At 53.7% G+C, this 12,639-nt stretch overlaps 1 pseudogene; it reads right to left on the reverse strand.

Moving 5' to 3' along the window:
- Positions 1-1,001: 1,001 nt before the first annotated feature.
- Positions 1,002-12,391, reverse strand: LOC138932817 (acyl-CoA Delta12-desaturase-like; annotated as a pseudogene).
- Positions 12,392-12,639: the final 248 nt, after the last annotated feature.

Here is a 12,639-nt window from a genome sequence, read left to right on the forward strand (position 1 = left end):
CACTATAAGAATAACGCTATCATGTACCGAGTGGGTGATCGCGACGCTATATGTTCTCGCTCGTGTTTTGTTTTTCGAGGTAATCGTTTGAATATAACGGTATCGTTCGCCGTTGAAATTTAGACACGAACTTTAATGTTTCAATTTTGAACAGCTAGTTAACTATCGATTTTATATTTAGTTTTTATTTTTTATTTTTCAAGAATTTTTCATTTTTTTAGGGAAACATTTTTTTATAAGTTATTTTCTAAAGATAAATATATTTTTAAATTTTTTGTCGCGTGCAAGGGATATTTTTTATGTACTTGGCGTACTTTTTTACCTTTTTGAGATTTTTTTAAATAGGATATTACTGCTTTTTATAAAAATTTAAAATTTAAATTTTTTCTGCGAAATACAAATTACTGTATTATACACTATATACACGGATGTGGTTTTTTTAAAAGATTTATTCAATAGAAACAAAATTCTTTTTTAGAAGGAATTATATAGGAATTATAAGGCTTATACTATATTTAATTTCAACAAACACAATCACAACGTGTCTTAGTGCTCTTAGTATCAATCACTTAACAGGTTTTAAAACACAAAATAATTTTAATAAGATATAATTTTATTTTTATAGATATAATTTTAATACAGAGAGAAGTTAAACTGTATAGATATTTATAGATTCAATTTTAATACAGAAGTTAAACTGTGTGTATACAAGACGTATAATTAATAATAATAATATAAATTGCGTAAGTAAATAAATATTAAAATATAGAAAAAAAATTCTTTTTATTACGAAGTGGATAAATTTATTTCATATTAATATGGTATATTTAATATATGAATATGAAATAAGTCCATTCTATTGAATAAAAGCATACACTTAAATAGTATACATATAATTCTTTCTAAAATATATTCTAATAACTCACATAGATATCGAATAGATATCTAGTGAATATCTACAAATCTATTATTGATTATACGATTTGTATACATTAGGTTAGTTAGTGACTCATTTCGCTGTTTCGAAAAACACGTTTTTTCATTATATCGGCAAATGCAGTTTTTAAATCGTAAGCTAAATCTAAATAAGCGCAGAGGTCGATAAAACCTGTGATAACATTGAGCTTATAATTTCCAAAATTTGCTGTTTTATAATCCCAAGCGAAGATTTGATGATAGTTGTGCCAGTCTTCGTTTAACGATATGAAAGAGACACTAGCATTGTCGGTCGGTGGGTGTGATTGATCTATAGGATAAAATAAACATTTCTAAGCAAGGACACAAAGCACACGTTCGCATATAATAAGTTGCATACAGTACAAATACGTACTTATCAAATAGTTTTACACCCCACATGTGAGCCACAGAATTCACTAACTAAGTGTTACGTTTAGTGGACTCCACGATTCTTTTCTTTCATGTAATATTAAACGTTTACGGTCTGGAACTCTTTGCACTTGACATAAACAATAAACCAAAGGAATGTCTAGCAGGCGAGACTAATCTTTCAGAACTATAAGATTCTTTTTTCAATGAGACGGATCAATAAATAAAGCCCATGTCAAAATTTGAGAATTTTAAACAAAGATAAGAAACCCTCGAACGCTGGACACTCAGATCATGTGCGCGCGGACAGATGATGAAACATTCAATTCTAAAGCCGCGTGATGGGCTTAAGAGAGTTTAGAACAAAAGAATAAGGAGAGGAACACGGACGACGGTTTACTGATGAAACCCGAATCCGTAAGCAAAACTCGCGATACTTGACACCGCGTGCTCGCCTGCCAGACCACCCTCTTATGATATCTGTTTGAAATAAATTCCAACAGGAATAATAAATGTCAACTTAGCTGATCCTAACGGACTCTCCAAGAGGCTGGAGTTAATTTCTAAAAACAAAAGCCTACACCAATGGGCGCAACCTCTGGACCTTCTTCTGAAAGGGTAACACCTCCTACTCATGAGAGGGGTAGATAGTAAGGATTTGATTTGTTAAAAAAGAAATTCTGACTGCCTAATGGAGAGGGTACGTGGGGAGACGCTAAGAGGCGAAGATATGCGAAAGCTCCTCTCAAAAATTCATTCCGTCTTCACTATTCAAACGACTCACTACATAACTAGTAATCAGCTCCGAGACCAGATATTCGCGATTCAGAACTGTACAGAGACCAAGTTTAAATAAAAGTGAAGGACTTAGTGCTAAGTGCCAACAACCGTGGTCATCCAGCAACACGACAGGGCCGAGTTTCTGAGCCATCACTCCCGAGTCCATTCCGATCTGCAGCAACAGTTGCAGCTAATTAGCTACTACAATTACCAACGCATCTTCAAGTAGTAAGTGGGTTCAACAATTTCAATTTCTATCCTCCCCTTTATTATTATTACTATTTTACGTCTCGTATTCTGAAATAATTCTTGGATTAATCAATATCTCGTTTCGATACTTCGTTCTTAGATCTTGATTGTCTCTTGTGTAACTGTCTCTTTCTTAATCCTCATTCTTCTTCCCTCGAAACATTACCTCGAATCTCCCTCTCGACTTTTCCTTAGTCACCACAAGTTACCTGTATTTTATAGTGTGACTCTCGACTTCTTCTTAGTCACCACGAATTACCTGTATTTTATAGTGCGGCTCTCGACTTCCTATCAGTCACCCCGAGTTACCCGTATTTTACAACCCGACTTTCAATTACATTTGTCATCTTTTCTGCTCCCAGTTCGTCCGGAAATTTTCATACAAAGATATAAAAAGAAAAATATACCTTTACCCGGATCTGAAATCTAGAATTATTCAGTTAATTTAGTTTCCAAGAATTGTTTCCCGAATTAAGAATTTCTTTACATTCGATTTTTTTTATTTATTATTATTACTCATCACGGCCCCCTTTCCTTAGTGGAAAGATTAAACCAATCTTCGTGCGCGACCATCAATGGTCACGAAACCGTTGGAATCGACAATTGAGAAAGGAATTAGCTCGGGCGGGCGCGGACCCTAATTATACTATAGACTATAAGAAATTTAACTTAGATAAATATTCCTTCGATTTCTATAATTTATAACTATTTGACTTTATATTGTAAATCTCCACAACCGGAATTTAAATATTACTCTCCCCGTTTAATTCTGGTTGATGTCCTCCGTATTTATTGTAACACCCGCGAGAACATAATTTCCTTTACCTACACTCACGCACACGAATACTGACAATTACACATTAGAATTTAGGAAAATGTATTTTACATATAAGTTTTTATAAACTGAACTAAATGTTCTTTATTAATTTTTAAATCCTTTAAAAAATCATTAATTTATATTTTTTTTTAATAAATGTAACGTTAAATTTTAAAATTCGAAAAACTTATTAACCCGACCTCCTTCCTGTTACCCGAAATCGCACAGAGTGCCATCCTGGGTAATAAGGATTCAGTTCCTTTACCAAAAAAGGGACCACCGATCGAACGGCCTTTTGATAGAGTAGAGCGACCTTTCCGGTCGTTGACCTGTCTAAGGCCCTTTTTTTTTTTTTTGTGACGGAGGGGAAATGCTTTTACGCATACCCCGCCTCGATGGGGTTCGAGGCGGGGTTATGTGGGGCTCGCCCCGACCTAAACAAACGGCCGGGGAATACCCACTAAAACCCCTCCGGGTGGTCTTCTCGGGCGTTTCTGGGAGCCTCCCTGGAAATTGGCATGTGCACTACCTCAGGGAGGCCCCCCGCCCACAAGCCTAGCCCGCTGGGGGAGCAGTTATTCCTCCCCCAGTGCCCACATTAATGACGTGGGCATCGGCTTCCCTATCTAGGCGAGAGGGGGACCACCGCCCCTCCCGCCTCCCTCCCGTTATGAGTCCCGGGGGGGGCGTGGCCGGGCCCAGGTACCCCATCTGGGCTCCGACCACCGGGCCCGACCTCGGGGGTGACGTCCGCGACGAGTCAGCGGACGCCCCCCGGTTTCGTCGGGGCCCTGCGCTAGCGCTGGGGGCCTTCGATGGGGCCGGACCCGATCGTGGCCCGGCCCCCTGCCCCCGCGCGCGCCCCCCCCTGTCTGGGGCGGGTCTCCGGGGGTACCGGGGGCCGATATGGCCCCGGCCCCCGTCGCCCCACCCCGGGAGGTCCGTGGGGCGCGGCGATGTCGTGCCGCGCCCCCCTGACCAGGGGGTGCGGGGGGTCCGCGGATCCTGCCCGTTGTGGGCCCTCCCCGCGTCCCCCCCCAGATCCCCCGGCCACCACTCCTCGGTCGCGAGCTCCCCGGCGTCCGCCGGGGAGTCGCTCCCGCTCTCTCTCGGCCTCCTCCTTCTGCAGCATTACTGCCTCGCAGAAGGAGGAGACCGCCCCCCAGGACTCCTCGCTCTCGAGCATAACGCCCACGATGCTCGAGAGCGAGAAGTCATTAACGCCTATTAAATCGACGAGGACACGGCGCTCTTCCGCCCACGCTGGGCACACCTCCAGCGTGTGCTGCGCCGTGTCCTCGTCCCCCCCGCAGTGATGGCAGCGCGCGCTGTCCTCCTTCCCGATGCGACACAGGTACGCGCCAAAGCAACCATGGCCCGTAAATACCTGTGTCGCACGGTACGACATCTCGCCACCCGCCCTCGTGACCCACTTGACCAAGTGGGGGCGGATGGCCTCGACGACGCGCCTCCCCGTGTTATCACGGGGGTCGGAGAGGTGCTCGTCCCACCTCTCCAGAGCGCGTCGCCTAGCCTGAAGCCTCACGGCGGCCTTGACCTTGGGGGTCAAGGTCACGCCTAGCCCGCCGAGCTCCCGCGTACGCCTGTACACGAATGCGTACATTTCGGCGTAGAGCTCGACGGGCGGCGTCCCGGCCAATACTGTGGCCGCCGTGTGCGACACCGTCCTATATCCGCGGACAACCCTGATGGCCACCCTCCTAAACACGCGGCGCAGCAGCATCCTGCTGCGCCTATTGGCCATCAGGGCGTCCGCCCACACTGGCGACCCGTAAAGGGCCACCGCTCGGACGGTGTTCGCCTATAGGCGACGCACCCGGCCGTCCGGGCCCCCGAGATTGGGCAGGAGTCGGCTAAGGCTAATTGCCACCGACTCCGCCCTGGGGGCCAGGCGCCGAAAGTGCTCGCCAAAGCTCCAGGCCGCGTCCAGGTAGAGACCCAGGTACTTCAGATGGTCTCCCACCCGGACGGAGATGTCGTCCACCGTGACATAGGCCTCGGGGGGGGGGGGTCGTGTCCTACGTCCCCCCACGTGCATGAATAGCGCCTCCGTCTTTTGAGGCGCCACCTGCAGGCCCATGTCACGGATAGCGCGGACAGCGCACGCTACCCCTACATTGGCGGTGTATACCGCATCCCCCCAGCTCTTTCCCCCGGCCAACAGCAGAGTGTCGTCCGCGTAGCAGACGACCCTGCAGCCGGGGGGGAGAGCAATGCCCAGCACTCTATTGTACGCGAGGTTCCACAGAGTGGGGCCCAACACTGACCCCTGTGGAACCCCGCAGTACACGTCCCTTCTGCACTGGAGTACCCTGTTGTCCGGGTACTCCAGCCACCTGTCCCGGAAGTAACTCCTAAGGACCTCCACCATGTAGGGGGGGAGGCCAAAGTTGTCGGCGGCCTCCCCTACCCTACTCCAGGGCAGGGTGTTGAACGCGTTGCGGATGTCCAAGGACACCGCAACGACCACCCCGCCCCCCTTCATCATGGATTCCGCGAGGGACCGCACACGCAAGATCGCGTCCACGGTCGATCGCCACCCGCGGAACCCATACTGGTCCTGGTGGAGGCCCACGCCATCCCGAGACAGGTGTTGGACGAGGCGGTTCGCCAAAACTCTCTCCAAGAGCTTTCCCGCCTCGTCCAACAGGCATATCGGCCTGTAGGCAGAAGGGACGCTGCCAGGCTTGCTCCCCTTTGGGATGAGGACCAACCTGGCCCTCACCCACGCTGGGGGGAATACACCCTGCCTGAGGCAGTTGTTGAACAACTGCCTCAGGCGCCCGGACAGGTGGTCCAAGGCTAGGACCCAGACCCGGCCGGGGATCCCGTCGGGGCCCGGGGCCTTATTGCCCCTGAGCCTCAATCGACGGATCACTCCGGCCATTTCGTCCTCTGTCACCTCCAGGTCCTCCGACCACGGGATGGCCGCCTCCTGGCGGCCACCCGCGTCGAAGGGGGGGCCCTCGGATGGAAAGAGGGCCCCCAAGACGTCCTCGAGGACCTGGGGCTCCAGGGACTCCGTCACTGGGGGCGCCCAAGATCTAAGCTTGTTCATCACAAGCTTGTATGGGCGCCCCCATGGGTCTGCGTCCAGCGAGCGTAGGAGTTCGTCCCACGCTCGGGCCTTGGACCTTCTGATCTCGGCGCTGAGGGCGTTCCTTGCGGCTCGGAACCCCTCATACGCCTCAGCCGTCCTCTCGGCGTCATTCCGACGCCGAGCCCGGGAGAAGCGACGTCTGGCCGCGACGGAGCATCGCCGAAGTTCGGCGATCCCCGCGCTCCACCAGTACGCCGCTCGTCGCGGGCGGGGGCTGGTCCGGGGCATCGCGAAATCACACGCGTCTCGCAACGCACCCCGGAACCAGTTCACCTCTTCGGTGATCCCCCGCCCCTTCCCCCCGGGACACGGCCAGTCCGCCGCGAGGACGGCTGCCATCAGCCTGTCCGGGCTCATCTTGGTGAGGGCCCATCTCCGTGGCCGGGCATCTCCCCGGCCTTGGGAGCGGCCGAGCACCCCGTGGCGGGCAGCGTGCAGGACCACCTCTATATAGAGGTGGTCCGAGAGTGTTTCGCACTCCGCTACCCGCCAACTAACGATCTTGCGTGCGGCGGAGGGGGTGGCCCAGGTCAAGTCCGGGACCGATTCCCCCCGCCGCCGCACTAGGGTGCTCCTCGACCCCGTGTTAAGCAAACACAGGCCGAGTGCCGCCGCCCAATCCTGCAGGGCCTCGCCCCTGGCGTCCGTGACCCGGGAACCCCAACGCGTCGATTTCGCGTTGAAGTCCCCGGCCACGATAGTTGGACGGGGCATCTGTCGGCGAAAACAGGCCGACACCCCGTCCAAAAACGCCTCGAACTGGGCGAGGCCCACGTTGGGGGAGATGTACACTCCCAGTACAGAGATGGGCCCCCACCTGACCGCCACCACTCCCGCCCCGGCCTCGACCGGTGTGCAAGGCGGGAGTGTGGGGTCGTGCCTCCAAGTGATCGCGACGGAGCCCGTCCGGTCGCCAATCCAACATGGACTGGCTTCCGGAACCCGATAGGGCTCCGCCGCGATCCCCAACCCGAACCCCCGCTCCGCCAGGCTATGCAGGAAGAGGTCCTGCGCCCGGCGGGCGTGGTTCAGGTTGGCCTGTAAAATGCCCAGGGACATTTATTTATGTGCCCCTGGGCTCCGCCATCACCACCTCCGTCATTGAGGCGGGGGGCGTGACGGCGGTTGTCGTCCTGGCCCTAGGGGGCCTCTTCTCCTTGGGGGCCTCTGTCGGGGTCCCCGTGTCTTCCGCCCCGCGCTTGCGGGTGTCGGGCGCCGCGGTGATCTCGGCCAAGTTGACCGACCGAGACGGCCCCGCGGCGCCCGCCGGCGGGAGGGACTCCCGCTGCCTGCCCGGCCGCTTCTTGGGGGGGGTGCATCGTGCGCTCCCCACCCTGTGATCGGCCGGGCGCCCCAGCCCCGCGCAGACCGGACACCTGACCTTTCCGGCGCAGTCACGCGCCAGGTGCCCGGTCTCTCCGCATCTGTAGCAGCAGCCCCTACGATCGATGGGGCTGCTGCAATGCTGCTGGACGTGCCCCCTCTCCAAACATTTGTAACATTGAAGAGGGCGCTTGTCCAGCAGCTCCGCTTGAGCCCGGGACCATCCCACCTGGATGGTCCGGGCTGCTGCCGCCTTATTGGCGGCTTTTAGTGGGCACTGCACCCACACGGTGCCCAGGCCGCGGGTTGGGAACTTTATGTCCCCAACCCGCACCTCTGTCGCCTCGCAGGCCCCCAGCCCAGCGATGGCCGCCGCGATGTCGGCGGCCACGATGGACCGATCGAGGCCCCGGAGCCTGAGCTCTGCCTTCCTTACCGGGCGGGCGAGACGGACCCCCTCGTCACCGGCGAAGACCCGGCGGAGGTCGGCGTAGAGGGCGTCGGCCCTCTGCGACGCCGTTGGTCCGCCCCCCCCCGCCCGACCCGGCGAGCTCCACAACCATGGCCCCCGTAGCGGCCTCTCGGACCCGGAGGGAGTCTATTCCCAATTTCGGGAGATCGATCTCCCTCCGGGCCCTGGCCATGGCTGTCTGATACGTCCCGTCGGCGCAGGTGATGGTCACCGCCGCCGATCGGGGCACTCTGCGCCTCGAGGCTTTGCCTTGCTGGCGCCTCTTCGGCCGCTTCCGTCCCCCAGCACGCTGGGTGGACGGTGCCGCTCCTGCGGCTCTTCTTCCGGCCGGGGGTTGGGCCGCCTGCGCGGCCCTCCCCCGAGCCGTCCTCTCCCTCCGCCCCACAACCCTCGACCAGGATTCGTCCTGGCGAGGGACTGCGGGGGGGAGGGGAGGGAACCCCCGATCCCTAGCCACCGGCCTGGGATCGCTAGGGGGGGCGGGGCTCTGCTCCGCCCCCCCGGGGTAGCCGGTGCGCTGCGAGGCGCGGGCGGCGGGGATCTCGTGCCCCCGCCCCCCGCCGCGCCGCGCGACTTCTTCCGCTTCCTCCTCTTCCTCCCCTGCCCCGGCGGCGAGGCGCCGGCAGGGGGGAGAGGCGGGAAATCTCTCCCGGGCGGGCGACCGGCCACCGGAGCGGGACCCCTAGGGGGCCCGCCACGGCCTAATGCCGCCCGCATGTCGACGAGGGTGGCGATCTGCTCTGTGTACCAATCGTACCAGGCCCGCTCACCCTCGCCGACTATTCCCGGCGGGTAGCTCATGGGGAGCGGTGCAGAGGAACCCCCCAAGGGGGGCCTCATCACCGCCGATCCCCGGCCACCCGCCGACGTTGGGGACCGCAGTCCCGTTCCCCCCCTCGGGGGGGACGTTGGGGACCCCTGTTCCTTACCCCCCCCCGAAGAACGTTGGGGACGTACGTCCCTTTCCCCCCCCGTAAAACGTTGGGGACGTAGGTCCCTTCCCCCCCCCAACGTTGGGGACCCCTGTCCCTTCAGCCCCGCTGGGCGCTCCACCCTCACCGGGGCGTCCAGCCTCTCCATCGACTTCACCCGGGGCGCCCCCCGCCTTTTGCGGGGGGACCCCCCGGGCGAGCCGGGGAGAGCCAACTGGAGGGAAGGTTTGGCGGCCCGAACCGCCGCCAACTCCCCCCGGAGCTCGCGGACCTCTTCTTGGAGGTCCGCGTTGCGGTCTCCTAGGGACTTAATGTCCCTACGGAGAGCCGCCAGCTCTCCCTCCCCCTCGACTCGCTGGGCCCTCTCGGCCAGGGTGCCGGACGCTACCCTAATCAGGGCCGCGGCCCGCCTCAGCTCCCGCTGTAGGCCGCCCTGCAAATTGCCGGAGCAGACGGCTATCCGGTCGACGGCGTCCGCCTGCTCCAGACTACGCGCCGCGATGTCCGGGGTGGGGGCTAGCCCCACCTCCTCCGCGCACCTCGCCTCGTAGGCCCGCAATTCCCTGCTAGGCGGTGGGAGGGGAGCATCCTTCGATAGGGCCTTTTGGGCCCTCTGTTCCCTCTCCCTCTCCTTCCTGCGAGCGGCCTCTGCCTCGCGCTTCTCGCGAAGGCCCACAAATTCGCCCGTTGTGGGCGGCCGCCCGCGACCCCGCTTCTTGGGGAGGTCCTCCTCCCTCACCTCCTCCTCCTTCCCCTCGGGGGACATATACCCCTCCGTGTCCTCGCTCGCGAGCGAGGCCCTTGATGAGGGGGCGGGGGTGGCGCGGCTGTTGCCCCCCCGCGAGGAGTCCTCCTCCCTCTCTTTCGAGCGGGTGAGGCTCTTGCCTCGACCCGCCTCGTCCCTACTATAGGGGTGCGACCTAGCGGCCGAGACCGAGCGCGACCGGAGTCCCGATTTCGACGAAACCGGGCCCGGTCGGTCGATCCCCCGTGCGACCCCCTTCCTTCTTCTACCCTCAACGATAGCCAACTCGCCAGGGGCACTCGTCGGCAATACCCCTGGTGGCCCGTCGTGTGATGACGACGAGGGGGGAACCGGGACTGTATCCCCCCCCCCGCCGGTCGCTGTGGGGTCCGAAGCCCACTGCGGCAGTAATCGGTATATCTTTATTTGTACCCTCCATGTTGTATCAAGTAAAGATGGTTTAATTTCGGTGTTTTCCTTCACCTAGGTCGGTTGGCTTCACCGCGCCTGACGAGCCCGACCTGCCCGGGATTTTTTACCGAGGTTACCTACCTCTCCTCCTCGCTCGATCTCTCCTTCCCTTTTCATACACACCCCCTCCCCCCCTTCCCACAAAACCCCAATACCCTCCCCACCCATCCCCAATACCCACACACACCCACATACCCCCCCTCAACCCACACAAACCCCTAGAAAAATAACCCCGGTAACCCCCCTATAACCCCCCACAATATCCCAATGCAACCCAATAAACATTCATCCAAAAATAAAGAAAAATAATATATAATCACACGACGATCGAGTTGGTGCACTCTTAGACCCCTTCCAGGAATGGAAGGGGAGCCCCTCCACCACGATAAGGTGGTGCACCATCGGAGGGGCTGTCTAAGGCCCTGTATGGTTCGTTCGACTCGGAAACACTTGTCTCGAAAAGGAGAGAGAGTGTGTTTCGAGGTAAGTAGGTTACGCCCTTCCGCTGACTCTTCTTTCCATTGAGTCTGGACGTAACATAAGTAACATTTAAGTTTATGCAATATTTGATAAGAGTATAATGCCTCGCTTACCACAAATTTTCACCCCATCCCCACCAAGGTGCTATGATTAGCACGATAAAAGATAAAAACGCCAAATATGGGTACCACCTAAAAAAGATGTGAATAAAAGAGACGATATCAATAAAATTAAGCGAACAAAATAATATGTATCTAATTTGCTCCCGTAAGAACAGACTATGCCTATCATACTTTTTTTAAAGACTACGAGAAGATCTCGCTCGAGATCGTTCATGTCGACCGTGACACCTTTCCTGTAGTGCGGTAAGGTGTCATAGATGTGTTTTTCTTGAATTAGTGTGAGAAATAACTACTTTTGCATTTTTTCGCTATAACTTTGAAACAAGCGGCTTTAGGGCATATGTGTATTAAGACTTTTTGACTTAAAATGATACAAAGAATACACAGTTTTAATGTGGACATCACGTTGCGAGACATCCTCTATATTGTGCGTATCGTAAGAACAATACAAGTACATGTATGTGTATATATTGTGCGCATCGTAGGAACAATATTGAGACACAAAGGGAAATATGCAAAAACTTATGCTATGTGTCTCTCCCTCCACTGAGATGCACAATATATATATACACATATTTGAATTTTTCATATGTAAAATAAAAATCAAGAATATATACAACTTATTAAAATGAAGACTAAATATAGTAAATAAAAAGAAGATTGGGATTTTTGCAATATCTTTCCTAAATAGTGTTTTAAGACTGTGGTTGACACCTCGAAGCATGTTTCACATTTTCTAAAACTGTATTGCTTTTGTTTTAATCATCGCAGATGCCAAATTATTATAAACTTTTGTACGATTAGTAGGGGGTGTGTGAATGTCCCTTAATTCGCGAAATTGTTAGCAATAGAAAGCGAATAAAAGCGAATTGCGAAGCGACTCACCGTTCGGTCCGCCCGGCGATAGAATCGGCACGGAAATCTCACATGCAGGATGCAACAGAGGCAAGCAGCAAGCTTTAAGCAATGAGCTGGCAAGCAGGTAGGCTGGTAGCCACTAGTGAACTCATCGAATTCCACTGTGCTTCTAAATTATAAGTAGCCAAGGCAGACGTGTCTATGGTAGGACCTTCCAAACGACAGTTCAAATCTGGAATTCGGACCTCGAAAAAGTACTTGCTCCTCGCTTGATCAAGATGCCATCGACGGATGGTCGGGGGCAGCACCGATTAGTGAGTCGCGAAATGTAGATCATGATTCGATCGCGATTTACTGATGTTTCGCGCGAGTCACCGTAAGATGTATGACTTTATCGGCAAAGAAGCGAAATAATGCACGCGAATCTCAATTCACAAAAATAAAATTACAAGCAACAATTCTACCACTATAATTTTTAATAAAGATAAAGTTAAATACTAAGAAATCAAATATTAATCATTACAAACCATTTACAATGTGGTGAGCGCTGAACATACCGCCCACCAAAATACGTTGTATTTTGTTTTACGATGAATCCGCCTATGAAGCATCCATCGGCAGCGGACAGAGCTTCATTAAAGGACGCACTAATAAACCCGCTGCTACTCTCACTGTGGCGATCCGCGGAATGCCATCGCTACCCGGTTTTAGATTCACTATGCGTCCTCGCCTCCATCGAAGAGGGGGAGTTTCGTCTTTGATGAGGACCAAAGAATCTTCGCGCATCGAATTAGCTTGGCTCCATCACTTGGGGCGGTGTTGCAGAGCATGTAGATATTCATGATGCCAACGCTTCCAAAAATCGTGATGGATCCTTTCAACAAGTTGCCATCGACTCAAGCGGTTCAACGGGAGTTGGGTTACATCAGAAGTAGGGATGGAT

Source organism: Polyergus mexicanus, unplaced genomic scaffold (assembly GCF_030449975.1).
Source record: "Polyergus mexicanus isolate NDT 795.1 unplaced genomic scaffold, iyPolMexi1.0 SCAF_4, whole genome shotgun sequence".
Classification (NCBI taxonomy): domain Eukaryota; kingdom Metazoa; phylum Arthropoda; class Insecta; order Hymenoptera; family Formicidae; genus Polyergus; species Polyergus mexicanus.